The 25547-nt window shown below is 37.2% G+C and overlaps 1 pseudogene across 1 annotated transcript; it reads left to right on the top strand.

Annotated features, from left to right (window-relative positions):
• The first annotated feature begins 1733 nt into the window (after nt 1-1733).
• LOC149827712 (sulfate transporter 3.1-like) lies at nt 1734-22875 on the top strand (annotated as a pseudogene). The gene is made up of 9 exons (XR_016434691.1): nt 1734-2083; nt 2421-2609; nt 2816-2988; nt 6387-6563; nt 16043-16265; nt 16391-16581; nt 21561-21646; nt 22353-22429; nt 22672-22875. The product of XR_016434691.1 is annotated as a sulfate transporter 3.1-like (transcript).
• Nucleotides 22876-25547: the final 2672 nt, after the last annotated feature.

Here is a 25547-nt window from a genome sequence, read left to right as displayed (position 1 = left end):
TAATAGAAGGAAACCATTAATAGTTTTTTATTTAATTGTAACCTCCAAATGAGACATAAAATGTAATGGCCTTGGCCAAAACAAGTAATAACGACCTACAACCTTCTTTATGGATGTAGGCACATTTTTGCGTAACCACGTTAACCCTGGGTGCATGGGTGTTCTCTTTCTTTCCCTCATGTTTTCTCTCTCCTTCGTTTCACCTCTCACCAACGAGTTGCAAACTCGTTTAGTTCCTTGTTCTCAAACACTAGACCATGTTTAAAACAATGCCAGGTTTAGGAGCTCTAATTATCTCTATTAGTATAATCTGGGAGACGGTGAACTTGGTTGGTGAAAATATTGTAGTTTTCAGCTGCTTGGTTGTGGTCCGCATTGTTGCCCAAGATATGCTTAAATAATTCGCATTTATCGAAGGTCCTATGCTTATGCTTGGATCAAATATCTCATGCCTAGGGTGTTGGAAATGAGCGAACTGTGAGATGCTCATAACCTTCTTCTTTCTTTTGTGCACGCTCACGAAACAGGGGAGTTTTCGCAGAAACACACTAAAAACGAAGTGTTTCTGCGTGTCCCACCATGGCTACTCAAACACTGCCCTCTCTTTTCTCTCAGAAATACAGACCTATTTTCAACGTGATCTCCCCCCTCTCCCTCTTCTGCAAAAAGCTTTCCCGTTGGGTGGGGGTGTCCGATTCTGTTTCAGCAAAAGAAGGCTTTGCATAAACCCCTTGAGCAGAGTCTTCTTCCGCTGCACACAAATGCCCGCTAGCTAAGCTAAGAGATTAACCCCACCATGGTAATGCAAACACTGCCCTCTCTTTTACCACAGAAAGATATGGTCGTTTTTCAACCAGAGGATCAGTTCAATGTCCACCGCCCATCGTGGTAGATCAAAGGTCCGATGCCAAATCCCCCATTCGAAATAGTTTTGAGGGATTTGGCATCCAGTGGAGAACACTGGAAATTTTCAATATTATTGGATCCAAAATGGGTTTCAACGCTATCCTCTCCTTTCTGCGGAAAAGTGTGGGGTCTGATTCATTTTCAGCACACGAACGCCCTTCAAAGTTATGCTATATTCATGCCCAACTTCTTTCCCTATGAATCATGACCAAGTGATAAGCAGAGGCGATGCAGCTCGCCTGGTTCGTTGAGTTCGTGATGAACAACCAAGCAAGATCCATTCCGTTTCAACACGACCCGATCCATTTCGACCACCCAACAATCCAAATTGCAGATCAGGTGAAATCACATTGTGCACACTTTAGTGTGCCGCTGAACTTGATCTGCCTCCATCTTCTGTTGGGCCTCTCACAACTGACAGAGATGGAGGTCAGACAGGTGCAGTGGCACACTCAAAGTGTACAATGTGATTTCACCTGATCTCCCCTCAACAATTCATCAGCCATCTTGTCAGAATCCTTGACCATCTTACCGTTTGACACGAGTCATGCTTATGATCGCACAACCCCTAAACCAATGAGAACTTGCAACGTGTGGTGTCGTCCTACCGTTGAAAGTGGTAGCTATATGGACAAAATTTAGAATAATTCAAGTCTCCGTACGGAAGTCGGGTCCCACTTCCCCGTGTCTCGAAGCGGGCATGTCAAAACGACGCGGACGTAGAAAGAGCGTGGGTCCCACTCCTCCATGGACCACCGTAAAGGCTCGCTTCCCTTCTCCCTATGAATAGTCCATCATCACCCCCTCCCCGCCACCGCCACCGCCACCACCACCACCGTGTCTATCGGAATTCCCCTGGACAGGAACTTCTACGACGAGCTTTCCAACGAGATGGGCAATGCAGGACGCTTGGAGTGCCTGCACCGGGTGTCGAAGCTGCCTATGGAGTTGTTTCTTCCAGTGCTGGCGGAGTCGCTGAAGGAGTCTATCTTCCCCGGCGACCAGATCCGGCAGTTCAGGGGGCAGCCGATCCGCCGTAAGGTGGTGCTGAGGCTACAGTACGTGTTTCCCATGCTGAAGTCCGACATCATCGTCGGCATAACCATCGCCAACTTCGCTATTCCCCAGAGCATTAGCGACGCAAAGCTCTCCGACCTCCCTCCCAACCTCAGCCTATGTGGGTCCCCTTCACCACCACCATCATCGTTATGAACTCATATCACCTTCGATTATTATCAGTCGTCATCATTATCTTGGTGTATGGGACTATAGGGAGTAAAGGCTTTTGTTTTTTAAATCTTTCCGTAAGCTTTTGGTGTGCTGTTGATCAGTTGGTTGATCTGTGCCACTCTAGGCTTAAATGGCTTAATAATAATAATAATAATAATAATAATAATAATAATAATAATAATAATAAGCACCATGAATGAATTAAGAGTTAGGTGGTGGTTTTCTTTTTTTCTTTGTTTGGTGAGTTTTGAAGTTCGTTTTTGGTTGATCATGTATATGCATAGATTCAAGATTCGTTCCACCGATGAGCTCGAGGGATGTGGCAGAGGGGACATTGTCCATACCGTCGCGGTTGATGGCGTCGATGCCGGGGAGGGAGGTCTCTCCGGCAAAGCAGCACGGACTCTACATGCACTTGGCCTTCACGGTCACCCTCTTCGCCGGAATCTTCCAGGCCGCTCTAGGCTTCTTCAGGTGTGTGAGAGAGACCGTGTTTGTCCTTCTAGATGAGAGAGACAGCTGTATTTGTTTTTTTTTTTTGTTTTTTTCGTTTTTTAGCTAATAACATAGTTGAGGTCACACATGGTAGATGAGTTCTGCCAACGTATTCCCTCTCTTCAGGTCACCTACTGACTCTCCTCTTGGTTGGTCTCAATGTTGTACTGCTGCATATATTTCTGGCTAGGGTTTATCGTGGATTTCCTATCGCATGCAACAATCAGGTGTTTCATGGCTGGGGCTGCCACCATCATGTGTCTTCATCAGTTCAAGGGCATCGTCGGCCTTCACCACTTCGCCAGCGAAACCGACGTTGTCGAAGGAATGCGCTTCGTCGTAACCCACATTCACCAGGTAATAGGAAAAAATATACCTATATATATATATATATATATATATATATATATATATATATATATATATATATATATATATATATATATATATATATATATATATATATATATATATATATGTTGTCTGATTTGAAATCGGATCAGATCCAACCAAAATATAACCCATATTGACATGAGCACTTCAAAGAATATACATGAAAAAGGTTTTGGGATTTAGCAGTTGAGTGTCCCATTAGTGTGTGATTTCTCTCTTGGTTTAAGGGTTTTGACCACCTCTCGACATTCTGGCCTTGGCTCATTGAGGGCATCAATTGATTAAGTTATTGGATTACAAAACCAAAAGTTTGGTTTCCATGGGAACCTACCCCATCTAGCAGCCACCATCGCCAACGGCCGCCTTTGGTAGCTGATCTCGGATGTCGCTGCTAGGGGCAGCCATCCATCAACCCCCAGGGCCAACTGTCAGTGGCTACTGCGGTGGAGGTTGTGAAACATGGGGATCCGGGTGGACCAGTTTAAGTCTAACTCGATCGAACCCGATTGAGGACCCGAATTCATTGGGGGTTCCAGGTGAACCGGTTTGAGTTTGATTGGATCCATGACCCGGACCCATTTGGGTGTCATGTGGATCGGGTATGAGTCTGACCCGATCTGGGACCCGAATCCGTTGGGGTTCCAGGTTGATTGGTCTGGTCCTGACCCAATCTGAGACTCAAACCCGTTGGGGTTCTGGGCGGATCGGGTCTGGTCTTGACCGGTTCCAAGACTCATTATTGTTCCTAGGTGGATCGGGTCAGTAACCATGGATCAAATCAGGTCAATTATCATATCATTTAACTTATTAAGGACAAAACCAGTTCAAGAACCAATATGATCCTTTTGGGACCAATTTAAGGGTTTCTAAGACTAATTTTGGAGTTTTTAGAATCGGTTCAGACATTCTAAAACCGATTTAGTCATCCTAAAAATTGGTTCAATGGTTTTTAGGACTGGTTTATGCATTTTGGGACTGGTTTTAACTTTTTAGGGACTGGTTTGATCTTTTTGGGATAGGTTCAATGGTTTATAAGACCAGTTCGGGCCTCCTGTGACCAGTTTGAGAGTTTTCCTGACTGATTTAGTGGTTTTATATACTTGTTCAAGGCTTTTATAACCGATTTAGAGTCTTTAAGGACCTATTTAAGCCATTTTAAGACCTCAATCTTCAATATGACTCGTAAATGCATGTTTTTGTCATAGTTTTTTTTGTAACTTTAACATAATATAAGGTGTATTTCATATTATTTTTTTGAGTTATCCATTATTATTTAAGCATGATATTATGCATGTATGCACTTTATTTGTGTTATGACATGTTGTACATGAACTTACGGTAAAAGATTTTGATCAACTCACTCTGGTTATCACCAAAGTAATTTGAGTTTTGTTGATTGAGGGTTTCTTGGACCGTGTTAAGATTGAAATTCGGTATTGAGATTGTGTATGACTTTATGAAACAATAATTCTATTCAAAATAGGTCATTGTGCTTTGAATTCACACTGTGTACATCAGCTCATGAAGCGTATTTGTACCAAAATATACAGTGCTGAATTGTCTCTAGTTACATAATCTAATAATTTCACCAATAGAAGTCAATTTATTGAGAATTGAGGAGGTGAAGCAGCTCAGAGTATTATTGTTTTCACCGAAGTCATATGATAATGATTCTATTATGCTTGTCTTAGAAAAGGTGAATAATAAAGGGTCTCGCATTTACTCTCATATAGAGCGATTAATCTCCTACTCATACAAAAAATAGAATAGTTGTTCTAAAAACTGTCTATGAGAAGTGAGAGTAGTTAGAAAGATGTCTATAAGAAGTGAGGTGCTCAAATAATCATAGTTTGTTACTTTTGCAATTGCGAGTGGCTAAAAATATTTGAGGTGTTATATCTCAATATAAGATAGTGAAGAAATTTATGCAAGTCATTGAGGCTAAAATTATTTATTTAAATAAGATTTCATCTAAGGCCATATGAATTAGAAGCTTTATTATGGGTCTTGGCATAGTGGACTCTATTGGGATGCCACTAAAGATCTTATGTAATAATGAAGTTATCATGTCTTTATCAAATAACAACAAGAGCTCCACCTCATGTTGACACATGAAGTTAAAATACTTTATTATTAAAGAAATGATCGAGAATTATTTAGTGTGTATTAATATAATCGATACGAAAAAAATGACTCTGGATCTCCTTACTAAAGGTCTAGTACCAGGATTATATTCTTAACATGTAATGAGGATGAGTATGCTTGATTTCTTCTAATGCATGACAATATATTATTGTTATATGTGATCATATTTATGAAACTAAATTGATTCTTCATGGTTTTGTGCATTGTTGATTCGGTATAAAGTATCTTTTGTTTGGATGAAGAGAATAGCAAAATAACAATATTGAAAATAACCAATAGAAGGGGGTAGAGACCAACTCATTCATAAAAGTAATCTTAACATGATAAAACACTGAAAATAAATAATATTATAATGCATGAAAATATGACATCTCGTATAGAGGTGTTCATCTCCATGACTCATATAATTCATTATTGTGATACAGAATAACATGTGAACCCATATAAAAATTAAATTGAGATAATGGTAAAGAATATCAATTATGTATTTTTCTATGTCAATGGGACAAGTTGGAGAATGTTGAATTTTGGATCAGATCGGATTGAACTTGAATGTGACTCATATTGACATGGGCACATCAAAGGACATACATGATAGAGACTTTTGGGTTTTGAGAGGTTACAGTTCAAGCCCATTAGGGCCCCCCCAGTAGTGCCCATTATGAACACATTATAGACCTATTATGGACTTTCCCTAGATCTCCCTATAAATAAGAAAGATCCATGGTAGCTTGATGAGGATTATTATGAGGGCATATGTGGTAGTCGGCTGCTGCTTCCTTTTTTTTTTTTTACTCCCCTTCACCCCCACCCCCACTCGTTACTTTTGTTTCTTTGTCCAAAACAACTCTATAATAACAATAAAAAAATGGCCAAAAAATAATTGACAGGAGAAAATGTCATAATAAACCCCCCTGCCAAGATTCAGAATATGTGGCAAATAAGTCTCAACCATCCTTCACGCTCTTGTCGAAAGTGGTCAATGAAGTCGACTATTTTTTTTTTCTTTTGGGATTTCTTAGTGCTTTATTCTTATGAGCCACGTCTGTGTTGTAGCCTTTTTTAATTTTTTCCTTCCTTTTTTTTCCCGTCTTTTTCGTGCTGCTTTTATTCCTCCAGTACCTTTGCAAAGAACAACGTGAGAGGGCTCTCAAATATTTTTTTTAATATCTTCCTCTGTTTTTCTGTTTAATTGGTTTTGTGTTTTGGTGATATAGAGCAAGTGGCAGCCGAGGTTCTTCTGGAAATCAGATGCGGCCCTGCTGACGTCGGTGATACTTTGGAGTTTGCTCGTCTACCTTTCTCACGCTGACAAACAGATCATCCAAGTGGTGGGTACACACCTGTGTTTACATAGATTTAGTCACCAAATGGTAAATCTTGCCATACAGATGTGTTAGTATATTATCATGTTTAATATGGCATATTAAAAGATTTTATCATGTTTAATATGGCATAAGACTCATCTTTAAGATGGTAAAAATCAACGGCTTATATTTCATGAATAGAGAGACAGAGAAAGAGAGAAAAGGGAGCATGCATATGCTTTAGGTGCCTACGTGGGCCCATGCGTGTGAACTGAGATTTTTTATGATTTTTTTTCTTTAATTTCATGGATGTGATCTGCATTGAATCATTTGATTACGATTCATAAACAAGATTTTTTTTTAGGCTTGAAAATCAATTGTTTAGAATTTTTATAAATATTCAAGCATCTAAAATCATGTTTTTACATTCAAAAGACAATTCAATAGTTGATTCTTAACAAATGAACCATGTTGAACACATCTTCATGGTCTCATTTGCAAATAAATGTGTCGTGACACTCTAGTTTACATATTTTCAGTAAACATATTCCAACAGCTCTTTATATATATATATATATATATATATATATATATATATAGAGAGAGAGAGAGAGAGAGAGAGAGGTCAATTTTTATAAAATAACAACCAACCCAACCTCTTGAACAGCTCCAATGAAGCAAGGTGTTTTCTTTTATGAAAAACGAAAAAAGTATCACAAACTCAGAAACTTGGTTACGCTGGCTGTCTATCATTGGTTGCCGGTATAAACCATAGTTACCTGAAGCTTTTCTTTGGATGCATGAAATTCCTCACTTCCTTGAAATGAGAGAAAGCTTTAGGATACTGCTTGATTCATTTTAAGTGGGAAGCTCGCTTTCTCTTCATTTCGAAAAATAGGTTTTCTTTTGCTTCTTTAATGTTTTCCTCTCGCTTGTCACTTTTTCACTCACTTTGTATAACAAGTTTGCATGTTGATTTTATGTGGTTTTATACTTGTGTTTAATTATATTGTTTTTAATTTGTTTTAATTTGATATCGCTCGTGCTTCATATTGTTTTCTGCGTGTTTTCTTTTTTTTTTCATGCATCTACGTAATCATTTCACAACCGATTATTGCTTTCCGCTTCATACTACTTTTTAAAACTCACTTTTTTCGCTTCCAAAATCGCTTCTCCAATTCTTTTTGTTTCTTGGTAACTATGGCTTAAACTCATAAAGCACCCTCACTCTCAACAAATGACCTTGCTTTGGCCATATGCAAGAGTGTCATGCTTCTTGAGAATGGAACGGGACCATCCCTTGATGGCAAACACCTTTGGGCTGATGAGAGTAGTTGATTGACTTCCGTGCACAGTTCTTTTTTGAAAATGACCATTCCGCTAATGAGGCAAAACTGAAAAGAAGTCAGCTGAAATGACCCAAAATTAAGAAAATACCTGTAAAATCATCACCCAATTAATTAACAAAGTCCATCGGGTGCAATATGATTGCACAAAAATTTGTGCATTAATCACCCTCTCTAAGTCATTTGTCCCACGGCCCAGTTCCCAAAATAGACGGTGATCAGGTGCTTAATGCACAAATATTTGTGCACCAGATCTTTTCACCAATTAGCAAGGGACATAATGGTCAATTCTCATAAAGTTTAGGATGAAAGGCACAGGACATTGTCATGCTTGTCCACCAACCAATAAAAGAATTTCAAAACAATGACGAACTTTCTTGTGGACCATGACCCTTTTGGGTCATTTTGAATGCCAAGATCTAAACCTCCGTACCCTCTTGAAATTGATAGAACTGCATTCGGCCGGAGCTTCGGTTTTTGCAAATGACTGAATAACCCTGGCATGACTCAGGCAGTATCTCTTACCATACTCAATTAAAAGGGGTAATGTCGTCTTTATGCATATACTAATATTTTAGAAAGTTGTGTCGGTGGGATTTGCAAGGACATGGAGTTTACTCCCCCCCATTTTGGAAGCGTAAATAACTCTTTAAACATCAACGGGGCTCCACTTGTCTGATTAGAACAATTACTGTAAGTCACCTTGTGTTAGGAGGTTGCAGGTTCAAAACCCAATGGTATAGTTGTATTACTGGTACCCGGCTTGCCTATGGAAAAAAAACTCTTTAAAAGATTCAGGCTTTCAATTACTCCTGATTTCTCACCATGTTTGGAATATATAGTTTGTATTTGAGTAACAATATCAGATTTAAATGCAAAACATAGCACATTCCCTTGAGAAAGGTATCAGTTTTTTTTTTCTAATTTCTAATTCTACTTGCATCTTATTGGATTTTATGGGGTTTTTGGGCCTGAGATGTAGTCTTGAGCTGATAGTATTGATGCAGATTCAACATTGACAGAACACGTTCTTCTATTACGGGTAAATGGCTGTGCGCGAACAAAATGGATTCCACTGAACAATGGGCAGATCAACATTAATATGTAAAGCCTATGTTGCATCAAATTTTCTGCTTTGATCTTCAAGAGAAGTCACAATATGTGTTAGTTACCTAAAAATGATATAGAATTGTTCTAAACACAATTGAGGGTTGAACTTTTTACTGTGATTCATTCAAACAAGAAAATCATTTAGGCTTTAGACTTTTTCATTTTAAAGACACCTAAACTGACCAAAACTTTATGCACCATGAAGACCATTTCATTTGAACCTTTATTATTATTATTATTATTATTATTATTATTGCTATTTCCCCAAGATTGAAGGGAAAAGTCTCATGGCAATGTGCAGAAAAATCTGTGATATGAACACACAAATAAACATTAAAAAAAACAAAATTTTAGGAGAAAAAGAAAACAAGAATAACCTATTGTTTTACCTCTTTCCCTTTTTAAATTAAGTAGAGAAAAGTAACGTCCGAGTAATTTTCAGTAAGCCGCATGGATAATATGTTAAGTTCTCATATATATATATATATATATATATATATATATATATATATATATATATATATATATATATATATATATATATATATATATATAGAGAGAGAGAGAGAGAGAACATTCAACATTACCAAAATACATCCAACAGAATATTGGATGAGAGAATAACATAAGAGTAAGACAGCCACAATCTAGATGGTGAATGTGCACAGTTCAGAGTACAAGCTGATCAAACCCCCGTCTCTACTATATAATTGAAGAGTCAGATACACATCAGACATAACCCGCTGGCAAAGCCTTCCAAAACCGAATTTGATGCCCCTGAAGAAGATGTCGTTTCTTTCAGTCAAGATCACCCACCATGCTGAAAACAACCATACCCACCACAATAATCTCTCTTTATTTTTATGTCGTAAAATCATGGAACCAAGCAAGAGGTCCCGAATAATGAAACTCAGATGAATTTGAACAGACGATGCACCCCAAGTTTGAAAAAATAGGTCTAGAACGACCGTGCAAAACCAAAATAGGTGAGTCGTATCCTCTTTTGCCTTCTCGCAAAAAACACACATGCTGGAAAATTGAATCCTTTGTTTCTTGACATTAGTCTGGGTTTGAACACGATCCAGAACCACTAACCACGCCAAAGCTTCGGCCTTTGGAGCAGGCCCCTTACCCGACATACAATCAGTGGAAAACCAGTCCATCCTGGAAGGCAACAAGGAATGGTAAACTTGCTTAATGGAGAACCTATCTCTGCTCGCAATGGCCTACTGAAGCCACGGGCGGATATGGACAGGCCTAAGATCCCTGTCACTGAACGAGCGAACTGTCTTCTGCCACTCCAGCCAAAGGGATGAATGGCACACTGAACTGGGCGTCAAAAAAAAAGGGAGTCAGATAGACTACCATATTTTTGCCTAACAAACGTAGCCCAAGAAGATGGAGATGTGGAAGAGACCTAGACCTACTTCAAGACTAAAACGATACTCCTCTTTTTCAGAGCCAAAATCTTCAGGCCACCTCGCTTCCTCGGGAGAACGATATGTTGCCAATAAACAAGCAGGGCCTTTTTGTGAGATGCATTCCCAGACCAAAGAAAGTGAGAGAGCAAACGGTTAATCATTTGTTCTACTGTTGTTGATATAATGGACATGCTCATATAAAAATTTGGTAATCGGGCCAAAAAATGGCATATTAGCGTCAATCGGCCCCCAAAAGATAAATATCTAGCCTTCCAAGACTGCAATCTTCCTTACACCCGCTCTATAGTAGACATCTAAGATGAAATTCCCGACGACTGCAGTGAGTGAAATGATAGACCTAAGAAATTGACTGGAAGGTCAGATATCGGCCAGTTGAAGATCCTTGCAGCAGCCGATTGGAGAAGAGGGTCAGCATTGAGTAAGACCAGAGCACACTTACTCTCGTTTAGGCGAAGGCCTGAAATTCTATTGAAGACTTTAATAATAAAGCATAACCTGGATATTTGATTAACATTCGCATGACCAAATATTATGGTATCGTCTGCATATTGAATGGTGTGACCAAGAATACCCAAGGAATACTGTTGCATGTAGCAGTCCAACTCTTATGTCGGCAAACAAAGTGGAATATTGCTTGTTGTCGAATCTTAATAAGATCAACAGCCAACATCAGATGTATTTAAAGAAAACTAAAAAGGTTTTTTTTTGCCCTACCCTCTTTTCCTCTCCCTCTTCCCCCCCCCCCCCTCTCCCTCTCCCAATCCAGATCAAACTTGTAAAACCCAAAATTTTTAAGGAATTTTTAGAGAAATAAAAATGTAAAATATTATAAAATAATATGACTTTGTCAAATTCAATGCAATTCCACTGAATCTGGAATTGTTCACACGAATCCAATAAAGAATACTCGAAATTGGACTCGGATTCGGACTTCAGTGAGATCTGAAGATCCAACCTGGTTCATGAGGTCAATTCAAAGAACCCGAATACTTCAAGACTCTGGTGTGAAATCCGAAGTATATTAAATGGAAGTTAATGTGAAGACAAGAAGAATCAAGAAAGCTCACGTGAAAACAAGAAAATTCGTCGAATAGTGAAATGTACAACTAAAGTTTATATAAATTAATCCCGCACTCTTTGCAACAAAATTTAACATGGCATAGTGGTGGGATTTGTTGCCCCTTTGGTAGATGTCCACGATTCAAAACCCTTGTGTGTGGAATCATTTTGGATAAACTATCTATGATTTTTTTCCTCATTAAAAAAAGTTTAAACATGGACTCCAAGAATCCTTACGTTCTAGCCCATCTCCCATGAAAATCGTGTGGGAGTTGGTTACTTTTCCCTCTCATCTAAAATCTTAGGGAAATCCCACCACAAGTGATGGAGGGGTACCACAACAATGAAAAAGGAAAGTTGTTGGAGAGAAATTTTTCATTGAGGGATGGGCATTAATGGAAATAACCGAAGCCCATAAATCGTGGGAATTGATGGGCGGTTCATGAAGATTTCAAAGTTTTGAAGTTGCTACTTAAGGGATATAAAATAGGAGAAGGCCTAGTGGAAATCGTTAATTCACGATTTGGGATCTCTCTCTCTCTCTTTTAACCTCCATTGTTGGAACGTGGCTTTCTTCCTTGTGCTGACGTGTTACTCCAACGAAAGAAGAAGTGTCTGCATCATCGGCTTAAAGCTTCGAATAGGTAAGAGCATTTTATTTGTATGTGTGTGTCTAGTGACATGGAGTACACGCATCTAGCATATTGTTTGAAAGTATATTTGAAAATATATATATACTTTCTCAGTTCTGGTACTTAACCACGACAGATAAAATATCAAACCGATCCCAGCTATAATGTGTATGTGCATTGATAACTACATACGATGTACAACCTAGCCTACGTAGTATGTTGGTGGGTTAATCATTCAACATACTATGTGTTCAGCTTGAGCTGATAAAGCTTGCACCTATGAATCTCTGACAGATAATATGGTACTAGTTATAGTAGTAGAGGTTTTCCCATTTTTAAACTAAGGTATATGTTGTAACCTATGAATAAGGATGAACGTAGTTAACACTCTTGTTAATGACAAAGCTTATTATAAATATCTAACCATCGTTGCCTTCTTATCTCTCCTATCAGGTTACATACACATAAAATATATTGACCCATCTGCTTGTTGCCATGTGAAACATAATGAAATTCTTTTATAGATATAAACTAGCGTTTTGTAAAATTTCAAAAAAAAAATCATACATGTTTCCACCGTTATGTAGTATACATGTAGTGGGAAGCTCTTGATGCACGTTTCAGATGCATACACATGCTCTCAGCAGTAGGTAATCACCAGGGTTAATTGGGATGAAAATCTGATGGAAGGTTTCAAAAAAAAATTTATTTGTTTATGCTAGTATCCTTACAATGAATTTTCATAGTGATATACCTAAATAATGAATTTACATATGCTAGTATTCTTAAAGTTTTATTACAGCATGTTGTTTCACGTTAGTGTGAATTATGGGATGATCTTTCTTTTGAATGTACAGGTCCGGTCACACTACTTGCACACACATATAATCTGTCAAAAAAAATTGGGTCCTAGCATGTACATTCTGCCATATGTAGTGTCATTGTCTGAAAAAAAAATCTAGTTGGTTGCATAGCCATGATCACCTGCAATATATTGCCAATATGTATATATATATATATATTATGGAACTTCACGTTCCAGGCCATAGTCCTAGTCTTATGTAGGTATGACACCCATAGGAGCAGCTAGTGCACGTTTTCCTTGTGTTCAGAGGTTGCAAGTTCAAATCCCATTATATTGTTGTAAAATTGATAGAGGTTTGCCTAACCTCAGCTAGACTTTGAAAAAAAAATGGGCATACACACGATTGTATGGAGGAAAAGCAAAGACACATCAGGGTATGCCTATGTCAAGATTAATACTCATACGAGTGTGCTTATAAACTCGTAAATGTCATGCAGGTGCGTATGCACATCTACTATGAAAATTGGTACTTTAAAAATCTCTATTCGTCGATCCAAACTTGGTATGCTGAACTACGTCAGCATAGCTGGGGGGTTTCGCCAACCCCGAACTGGGCACGGTAGGTACCCTAGTTGTTGCAGCATGCGCAGTAGTACCCTACTGGGCACTGCTGCCACTCATGGCAGCAGGCCATCGCCAGTTCGGTAAGTGGGCACACAACATCAACGTGTGGGTTGAGCACGCTAGGTCTGTACCATGCATTGCTTCAAAAAAAAAAAAACATACACATACCGTCTGATCCATGAAGCACATTTTTTTTTTGGCGGACTGATTTTTAACAAAATGAAAATATAGTATATGGATTTGGTATTTTTAAATGTGAACCGGTAGGAGTCTAACCCTAGTTCATCTATTAGTTATCACCTTATAAGCACCATGCATACACGTCACCTTGGGACATCATAACAGGTTGGGGTATGTCTCACCCTAGTCTATTCGATAACAATCTTCCTAGACAATATGTTTAATTGCTTTTGTTCATAACCGGTACAACGTGATCCTATTAGTCCACATGCCTAGTTGAGGTTTCACCGACTATCGGCTTGTCCATGACTCAGGGCAGCCCAATTACAGTCTAAAGATAATATATATATATGATACAATATTTTGCGAGATAAAAAGGTTCAGTGCGATCTTATAAATGATAAAATGCGTGAATTCAGAAAACGTAAATTGTATACATACTCTTGTTCTATTTGACAATCTAAAGAAAAATAAAAATTTGGATGGTTTTTGGCCATCATAGCGTACACATACACACTTTTACAAAAGTTTCATTTTTGCACTATTTGTTCCTGAATGAAGGTTTATCTTATTCTCAAACTGTGAAATTCCAATTATACTTGTTATTCTCCCTACATATGGAATGTATGCTACATTGAGATTCACTAATATGCACATGCTTAGAGTAGGCCCGAAACGCACCGAGGCGCACATACATTGGTTAGGGCAAAAGCTCACTTTAGTGCACATGTTTTAAATAGCATGATGATTTTAGTATACGCTTATGAAAGTAATGTATCAGTGAATGTGGCAATGAATGAGATATCCATGACATATTCATGTTAAACATGGTTTATATATGTAATTGACATATGAAGGTTACGACTAAAGTTTCGATGCATGAATTGCCTATTGTTAAATGCATATTTTTGTTATAACTACACAAATGAGAAAAACTACAAGGGCACGATAGTACAAGATTGAAACTGAGCATGCCAAATTCTTGTGGTAATTGTACAGGCACTATGATGTTAATGTGCTCACACATAAATTGAATGGTGATTGCATGCGAATGTTATGACATGTTTTTTTGCTAGTTGATCTATGCTTGTTCTGCCAAATTCGCATAATAAAGAACATTTTTTATACCATGATCTTGTGAAGGCTCAAAATTGAGTTTGCAGTCTTATGAGACCATTCTAGTGCCATACAAACACTTATGAAAAGTTGCACTTGAGACATGTCTTATGAGTGCATGGTCAGTGGGGTACAAAACGTACACCCGAGCTCAGAAATAAAACCTTAAAATATTATAAGTATAAGTACTCGACTCAGAGTTGAGCCAAAATTCTGAGAAATTATGGTTGGTGCCTATGGGGAATTCGATGGGTAATATGCATACATTGAGATCACCTCGAGTGTGGGTTGGGATTTTAGAAATTCCTTGTGGTACAATGACTTACACAAAAAAAAACAAATAAGAATGAAAAATATGCAGACATAACAAAAATATGGGATTTTGGGTATACCTGAAAGATGATATATGTTACCAATTTCTCAGGATACTAGGTATACCTGAAAACGGTATATGTTACTGGTTTTTCAGGGCTCTGGGTACACCTGAAAGACGATGTATGTTACTGGACCCATGGTCTACCTTGGAGATGGTAAGTGGTACAAGCTTCGTAGGACATTTGAGTTTTTCGTAAGAGCTAGGCATCTCACCCGATCCCCAGTCCATGGAGTTAGGAGGTCGGGACTACCAATGCATCCTAGGTGGTAGATCCAAGTCTTCTACAGAAGTTTCTAAGGTGCATCCTAATTCTAGTTCTAGCCATTGGAGAGTATTCTCTCAATCATGGACCATCCCCTTTGGATCTCTGTACGGCTAGTCACACAGGGTATTAATTTAAAAAGGCATAATAAACCCTTGTGTGGTCTTGGTCTGCTACGATGTTTATGTTTGTGCGTACCCACAATGTAATTAACAAGAGATATATAAAGTCAGTACACTTTTTAAAGTCTTCAAGTATACATATAATGCTCGATGTTGCATGTGTTATAATCGGTGTGTGATTCACTCATATGATGCATAACTTAGCAATGCTTTCCTTTACGTTCAAATGTGATAATTTAAATTAGATTCATTCATATGATATGTTATTCATGGATGTCATTCCTTTATGTAGTAAATCATGAAATACTTGAATTTAGTGAATTGTACATTCAGAACTTGTTTAAATGTTTGTCATTTCTTATATCCATGTGTTGCACGTATACTTGTACACATGACACTGAGCACATTCATATAGATATTGTGCTTTTCTAACCTTAATCTTTTATTCATGTATCAAAGAAAATCTATAACATCTTGGTAAATTATTTTTAGCTAGGGGCCTTTTCGCTCTTGAATATCAACTTCATTGCTGGTTGGAGGACTGCAATGTCTAATATTGTGATGGCCATTGCTGTTATGATAACTCTACTCTTCCTGACTCGATTGTTCCACTACGTACCCGCCCTTGTTCTTCTTGCCTCCATCATTTCTGTCATGCTTGGCCTGGACTAACCTCGTCAACTTTGGCAGCATATAGATTGGACTCATTGTGACTGTAAGTTGTTTAATTATCTGCCTAGATCTTCATGGTACTTCGTATCTATTATGTGAATTCATGCAACAACTTAGTATTTGTATTTTAAATAAGCATTATTGATGATGATGTTGATGCTTTTGTAGGTTGTCATTTCTGTGCATAGAGTTATACTCTTCATTGCTAAGCCTAGAACTTTAGTTCTCAGCAATATCCCAAACTCTAGCGTCTTCAGGGGCATCAGCCAATACCCAACTGCCACCTCTGTTCCTCGGATCCTTATCCTCCAAATTAATTCACCAATTTATTTTGCAAATTCTAGCTATCTCATAGAGAGGTTAGTCTTTCTTTCTCGAGTCTTTTGTGCTAATATCATACTTACCAGGAAATAGATATGAGAAGCTAGCAATGAGTGAAGTGGAAGCGAGTGTTAAATATTATAAAGCGGGAAGGGGGATACGGTTGTGAAGCGACTATGCAAGTGCATAAACAATGAAAAGGAAGCATCAAATAAAGCAATATGAATTGCAAGTGGAAACAAATAAGAAAATGGCATGAATACAAATATAAGATAATATAAAAACAATACTCAAACTTGTTAAAAAAATATTGGAAGTGAGAGAAGGCGAGTGAGAAGTAACAAGAAGCAAAAGAGAAACATAATCGATTTGAAAATCGAGGATGTTGTGGGTTTGACACTAAAGGGAATCAAGTTTTCTATAATCTGGAAGCTAATTTTCCAAAGCTTTCCCTCTCAAGAAAAAACAAGTTTTTCATAAAGAGAATGTAATACCCGTGAATTTTATCATATAAATAAACTTAAAATTTATGTCCTTAAGCTGGTACAAGGATATTTTTGTTATTTTATTTGTTTATTCATATTTGGATCTCGGATATTGTGTTTCAATCTTCAATATCGAATCCATAATATCTTGTTTGAATCTTTGATATTTCATTTGTATCTTAGATATCGGATCACGAACATTAAATTTGATATTTAATAAATAGATTTCAGTCAAATGGATCGAATCTCTGGTAATAGATCCTCAATATCATGATCAAATTTGATATTGGATCAAGGACCAATAGAGTGGATCCACGAAGTTTAAACCAGATTTTTAATGAGAAAAATTCTATATCAGACCTATAGCACTTTATTGGGATCCGTAATAGCCTATGCGATGTTTGAATCCACATTACTTCTTTTAGATCCTGAACATCGAATATATAAGTATGGTAAGGGTCCAATTAAAATTTTAATTGGATCTGAGATACGTTGCTTGGAATCCAAAATCTTTGGCTTGGATCCATGAATATTAAATTGGATTCATGTTTCTAAATTAGAGTATGATGAAAATTTGGATCCTTAGATCTGGATCTCTTATATGGATTCATTATAGTTACGTGAAATTCAAGATAACGTAATTGGATCCATAGTAATTCAAGTTGGATTCTTCTTTGGAATTGTAAATATTAGTATTTAAAAAATGAAAAGAGAAGTTGGTGCGTTAAAATGAAATCATGATAAAAAATAAAAAAAAATGTTCACATTAAAAAATGATAGTGTTAAGGTTAAGAGGTGAAGTATGTTAAAAAAAAAATCATGAAATAAAAGGGGGGGGGGGTCATTAGTGAACCCGAAACCCTAAATAGGGTGAATGGGCACAAAAAGGATAACGAGAGGAGTGGGGAGGGAAAAAATGACTCCTCTCTCCCACCCACGATCTCTATAACCTCCTCTCTCGTTCTCTCTCTATTTAACCGACCCCCTCTCCCTTCCTCCCTCGCTCGTTACTTTCCTCTCTCTGCTCCCTCTCCCTTTCATTGTCCCTCTTACACAAGTTCTGGAGATGGTACACTCGGCTACGCCAACATTCTGCGGAGGGGAAAACTTCAAAAGAGGTAGGTGTCACGATGGTTTCTGCAGTGTATAGGTCTCAAGCATGCTAGTAGAACTGTTCAGCCCATTTACATGGGCTTAACCTGTGTAAATGGGGTTTTGCATGCATATATACAAAAATTTTGGTTTGGCATGTAGTGAATTTGGGAAATCGGCATGAAACCCCCCAATTTACCTAATTTTAGGTTATAGAGTTCATTTGATGTGCAGTTGAGTCCAACGACTTACGATTAAGGAGTTTGTATTTTAATAAATTATGTTTATTTTTTTTCTCTTCCTTTTTCCACCTAATTTTTGTGGTTATTTAAGGGTTTGAGTAATATCAAGATGTATGCTAATTTCCTTGTTTAGACCATTTATTTATTTATTTTTCTTCTTTCTCGGTTATGCATCATCTCTGTGTGATTGATCAACCGTAGGTAGTGCGAGCATGCACTAGCATACATCATTGGACCTAGTTATTGCTATTTTTTCTTCTGTGTATGGTGATTTTTAAATTGTTATCATATCCTGACCCATTTGGAGATTTTATTAAAATTCTGTTATAAGTAAAGTCTGTGGGAAACAATCTGAATAGTTAAATTTCAAAATATGTGGACCTATGATATGTGTTGGTACTGTGATAAGAATGGTGTAACTGCACACTCTGCCCACAAGAATTGTTTTAAACTGTAGCATAAAAGTGAATCTCTTTCCTCTTCTTTTAATTGTATTTTAACTAAAGAAATATGATAATGAAGTCTGACCACATGCATTTCGGCCAGCCTGCTCTTATTATGTATGACTAGAGTGGGAGTTTTGATTTGGTCACTAGCAACTGCAACCATAATGTGCGTAGAATATATTGGATTAAGCAGAACATACTGAGTTAAGGTTGTTAATAAAGCAAGAAATTGTTTTAGCATATGCATATTTAGTTGCATATTAAGTTGATGCTCTATTTCATATTCAGCTGCATATTCAATTGATATGTAAATGCGTAATTAACTGCATATTCAATTTAATATTTAGCTGCATATTTAGCTGCATGTTAAGACGATAGTCAAATGCATATAAGGCTGCATATTTCCTGAAATGCTCAAATGCACATTAAGTTGTATACCATCTGAAATGTTTAAATGCGAAGGTGATTCAAGAAAGGTATATAAAAGTACTACAAAATCTCTGAGATTACACAACATGATTTCTACATGAAACAAACATGTCTCTGCTGGTTTGGCAAAAGCTGCCAGCACACGTCACCATGTGTGGGACGTTGCAAGTGTAAAACCTAATGGTATGTTGTGACAATTTGCCATTGAGAAAAGAAAATGATAATTGTTTAATCGAGCCTGCAAGTCGGTGTATTGTAGCGTACAAGTGTCAAGCCAGGGTGTTGAGGGTCACACACTAGCCCTCAAAATTAAAAAAAGAAAGAATACACATGTAAATTCACATATATATATGAATATTTACACCTGATTGGTTTTAAGGTACCAGAGCATTCATGCTTGACAGTTTAATGGTACCGAAGCACTCTGGGTGGGTCTACGCAATTTAATGGATAAAGGTGGGTTAACATATCTATTTAAAGTATGAACGGTTGTGGATCTACTACTACTGTAGTATGATTCAAAATTTTGGGAAACTTCAGTGTCTTTAAGCTATTGGATTCAGACCAAGAAAAACCCTGATAACTTGAGAAATACAAATTAATAAGATAGCAACCCACTCAGATTTAAGCTTACTTTGGAGAGTATAGGTGGTACACAATTTCGAGGACATGTCCTTCTTGCTTCGAGCGGCAATAGCTCATTGGTCTCCAGTTCTTGAAGTTAGGGGACCTAGACTATCAAATTTTTTCTAGGTGGTAGCTCCATGTTCTTTTGTAGAAGTTAGGAATGCATCCTATTGTTGTGGGCCTTTGGGAGGTTCTCTCAGTTACTCAACTGCTCCTTTAGGATTTCAGTTAGACATTCAGGTTAATAAAATATCAATGTATAATAAACATCTGAATGTTCTCTTCTATTACGGTTGCCTTGGCCTGCGAGTAGCCGCGTGATAATTCAAGAGAAACATTAAATTTAATTTATTATCACTTAGACAAAGGATTGTGAGCTTTATACATGAACATGTTAACTTGGGATTAGTTAATTGAGCATGTGATTAATTATTTAAACCTGTGATTATTCGTTTGATTAGGTGGCGATTCATGATATGTTTTTTTGTGAGTTAGAATTTTGATATGCAATAAATTAGTTTTCGATTACTTATTTCTCCATGTCATGCTTTATTGTCCTTAGTTATTCAATCACAGTGCATACTTGTTACATAATACATTTGCAAAATCATAGTATTCTCTTACGTAGATTGGTTGTGGTCTAACACAAATTATTTTATTATTTTTTAGGAGAAGAATAAAAGATAAAGAGTGATTGTGGGATGGTATGCAGATCAGGATATATGATCTATTGTGTTCTCGGGATGTTAAAATTTAATTTAGTTATGGTTAATTATATCATTCAGTTATTCTGAACTTTGATCCTATGTTTTAAACTTTTATTAGAAATAAAATGAATGGTAGTTGCTTTGATGATTCCTGTGATGTACCTGAAATGTTTGACCCGGTTAATTTGAATGATTTCGCTATTATAAAAAAATCCTAAAAATTTGAGTTAAATTTCGGGGCGTTACAGCTTTCTCATATAGCAAGATTCTTTTTGGTAAATATGGTCAATCTTGATCCCATGCAAATTCCCAAACTATCTTCTCATGGATAGAGATAAAGATAGGGATCCTTCTTGATAGATAACTATCTAGTTAGTTATCTAACTAACTAACAATATAACTAACACATTTTATATATAACTAACTAACTAAGACCTTTTTTGAGGTTATTTATTATTTAGATGTTTCTATCAGGATGGGGGTATAGAAATATTTGTCCCGTGCATTGGACGACAAATCCAGTGCATGAGGTAAGGGATATTGTATTTGACAATACAGGGTGAGAGAAAATTGGACTTTCCATTGTTCTATGCCATACCCTACTATACTAGATTAGAATGCTCACCTTAATAAGTTACGTGGGATTGATAATAACGGTTTTTCATTTGTATAGTTAGTAGTTTTTATAATCTAAAGCCAAGTCAAGATTTAAAATTTATTATTAGATTGACTATGCTTCTCCTTCCTTTGTCGGGTAGCAACGAAGGGAGGCAGATAAAGAGATAGAAATTATATTGACACTAGCTAAGCGACTGAGAGACCTAGATGAATTAGTTGCCCCAAGAGCGGCCAGCTCACTAGCTGATCGAGATGCCACAGCTGCTGCTTCAGGAAAAACTGCAAAGGCGAAGATCGGCCAGACATTGAGGGCTAAGAGGCAGAGAGAAGAGCGTACTGCTATGGGTGGACCTATATGTTGATTTATTTAGAATCTCTAGGTGGATAGATGAGGAAGAAGATAAGCTTAGAACTTCTGGGAAGGGTAGCCTTAAACATGTGATCCTTGACATGACTGGTACGATTTCCACATTACTCAATTGACGTGTTCGATCCATACCTACTCAAAGCTTCTTAAAACTTGGGAAGCAAAGCATAAAATTCCATGTTTTTTTTCACACTTCTACAATTTTACAAGAAACTCATTTTTAATAAAATGAACCTACTATGAAAATGAACTTTCTTGATCTTTTCAAATGTCTTTGTCATGTTCAAAGAATTCTACTTTTTTTTAATTTATGTTCTTATCATAATCGAAGAAATGCATTAACTATGTTTTTTATGCCATTTTCTACTTGTTTCTATGGTTGTTTCCTAATCACTTTCCCTTACGCTTTCTACACACACAATGCTTCCTGCACCCAAGCATTCTTTAAATACTTGCTTCTCACTTCACACATCATGCATTACTTCTTGTTTATGTCACAGGGGCACACCATTTTGGTGGCACATCCTTAGTGGCGCAAGTTGGCTGACATACTCACACAACCCTTTATCTTAATATTTTAAATATTTATAAATGGTCATTGAAAACTACATCTTATATATTAAAATATCAGAAAGTTGTTTCTTTATTACAAAAATTAAAAAATTAAAAAATCCATGCATGTCGATTGAACTTGAGATAGGTTATACCCATATGTTTGTGGCACAGCTTCTTGCACTCGCATTTTAGTTTTGGTAATTATGGTCTAATTACTGATTGGCCACACGACCCATTTCAGATGTAGGATGCATTGACACGAGTGGGATAAGGTTTCTAGAAGAGACCGACAAGAACATTGAAAGGAGGGGCATGAAGGTATCCAAACACATATTTAGGTTTCTCTTTTGCTCACTTTACCTGCGTATTTCAAGTTTAGCATGCACCAACATGGACAAATGGTCTAGAAGGTTAGCAATGCATTAAGTTTTCATGCCATAAGCATCTTCTTGCTCTTTTTTTTTCTGTGCTTAAAGCATTTGAGAAAGTCCAAAAAGTTGGATGTACATTAGATAATATTGTGCATGATTAGTAATTTTGATTCTCTCGTGTCTATGCAGCATGCATTAGCCAACCCTGGAACAGACGTAATGGTCAAATTGATGAAGACAAAGTTCATAGATGCTATCCGCCAAGAATGGATATTTCTAACTGATGAAAAAGCTGTTGGTGCCTGCAACTTCATGCTTCACACCTGCAAACCAGCAGACATAGTGCAAGCGACAATCATAGACATCGATAATGCTCATGCCAGTCGAAAATGACAGAAGCCATGCAAGCTATTGCCCTTTTTCTGTAGTTTTGGAATGTGAAGCAAGCATGTTACCAGACTGCAACAAAGTTAACTGTAGATCACTAATTGAGTGGGGGCAGCACAGCCAATCTCTAACAAATGCAGGGCCACTATGCACTAGTTTATCTGGATAAATTTAATGTCTACCACATGTTTATCCTGTCTTCCACTTGCTTATTGGTGCAATGATGTCTTTAGCCTGACAGTGTTGAGTGTTGGAGGGAAAGTTGGTTGTTGTTGATCCAAGGACTTCTCAAGTTCACTCTAACTTTGTAAGAATTTTTTATAGAAGTTCAATTTAATTTGAAGATCTCTGATTTGATCCTCATTGTCTTATGTGGGTTTTATAAAGAAAACCTTTGTATTTAAGTTGGATCAAGTATGCATATTTGTGAGGTGTGTAAGAAAAGATCGCATGCATTGTAAATAGCCCATACAAGAATCCAACATCTTGGTCATGGCAAAAAGTGGCAATAAAAGAAGTGCAAAGCCAAATGTTATGGGTTTCAAAAGTCTCATCTGAAAATCATAATTCTTTCAAGACTCTTAAGGAGAACAAATAAGAAAAAGAGGTTGTTGCTCCCCCACAACAGCCAATTGCGAATATTGTTTTTCACGATGCTTCTCATCTTAAGAAACACGTTCCTTCTGTTGTTCAGATTGATGGATGTTAGATTCAAAGAAAGAAGTTGACCAAAACATCAATGGTCTAAATTTTCTTTCCTATATAATTGAAGAAACCTTTTTTGACAACCATTTTTATTTCGACCTTGCTTTTGTCATCTTAAGAAGTCAGACAGTAGCTAAGGTTTGTAGCAAAGACCTTTGTGCGATCTTGCTTCATTACCTTCAAACATAGTCTTTAGACCTTCAATTAAGCAAACCCAATGAAACTTTGCGCTGATGCTTTAAAAATGCCCAAACTAGTTGCGGGCATTTCTTTCATGCCCCAATCAAGCTAGCACTCCAGAGAGGTAAAAAGATGTGCAGGCCAAAAAAGACTGAAATTGATAGGCTAAATGTAAACTCCAAATAATATGCTTGAGGTGTTCAAAGAGAAGGACCTCAAGATGTACTTAATCTACCATTGTAATCTTGAGCTCTTTACCAATGGGATGAGTAAGCATCATCTAATATAATCACCATCTCATCCTAAGTGATATCTCATCACTTAGAATCTCCAATGTACTTCTTTCAAAACAAAAAATGGTTACGACAGGATACATGAAGGCCCCAGTTTCCTCTCACGACTCGTGTCATCAAAACTCAAAAGCATTGATATAAACCAAGATACACTAGCTTGAAATTAATGTCATCACTTTTATCAAGATTTGGTGGAACACAATTTGAAGGGAAAGATTTCACCTGGAAAGACCCAACAATCATACTCCAGCTTTACCATAATTTTGATCACATCACCAAAATTGAGTGAAAACATTAACGAGTAAGCAAAACAAATGCAATAGCTGGATGGTTAGGTTGCACTAACATAACCTAGGGGTCTCGGGTTCAAATCATAAGGGAACTGTCATCCATCTTGATTATCAGAAAAAAAAACGTACCAAAACAAAACTATGTTGACTGTTCAGCAAATGGCTGAATATTCATCATCACATCTCTCTCTCTCTCTCTCTCTCTCTCTCTCTCTCTGACAGAATGAACCAGAACGTGTGCATGTGAACAAGTCAACAAAGAGTGGCCTTGTACCTAGCATGGTCTTCTGATCAGGTAGGCTTATAACACACTGGTAGATTTGCATGTGCTACACTAGTAAAACATTGCTCACCATGAACTACTAACTTCTGCCTCGGTGCAGCAGTGTACCCCATGAAAGTGAGATAAACTTGGAAAACACTTTTCTGGACCAGTGTGCAACCAAAGAACCCTAACTGTGCAAATTAAGTTCATGAAAGAATATCAATACATAGACTATCAAAATAAGGAATATCAGTCATGTTTTTTTTATGAGCATGATCCTCCAGATTTTTTTATTTTCCTCCTCGCCGAAGGCTTTGTGTAAAGGACAAAAACTCTTCTTTCCCTAAATAGTGTTAAAAGGATAGCCTTGATATTGTTAAAACATCACCAGATCTTTCATTTTCTTTAAATACCCTACACGATTCGCCAAGTTCACTAATAATACATAATGAGGCCGTTTCCAAGTCCCTCGCTGACCAATATAGATGCCGATGACATAAATGACAGAAAATATAAGACAAGAAAGCCACAGTTGGAAGAATAAAGGAACAATGTGAGTCTCCAGATTTCCTTTCAAACCATCCCACCATTGTTCTATGTTTTGACTGATTGGCCATTGAATGCACTTCATGGAAAAAACAAAAAGATAAAACAAAGATGTCCTTAAATAGTGAAGGAAGCAAATAAGTATCCAAACCAAGGATAATCTGTCAAATCCCTTCCTGACTACAAAAATAATCAAGCCAAGGAAAACCCTTTCAGAACCATAAAATGGTCACCAAGTAATCCGCTGACCACATATGTAGTGTGTTGGATCAAGCCTCCAACATTTTGCATCACATTTAAAGATGTAACAGCACCGAATTTTAGATTCAACCTGTAGGCACTGCTTAACTACTCTAATAATTACATGCTAATATCTGAGAAAATTGATGAAACTTTCTC

This window comes from Nuphar pumila, chromosome 10 (assembly GCF_984573655.1).
Source record: "Nuphar pumila chromosome 10, dmNupPumi1.hap1.1, whole genome shotgun sequence".
Taxonomy (NCBI): Eukaryota; Viridiplantae; Streptophyta; class Magnoliopsida; order Nymphaeales; family Nymphaeaceae; genus Nuphar; species Nuphar pumila.
Note: the sequence above shows the minus strand (reverse complement) of the source record. Positions and strands in the feature narration are given on the sequence as shown.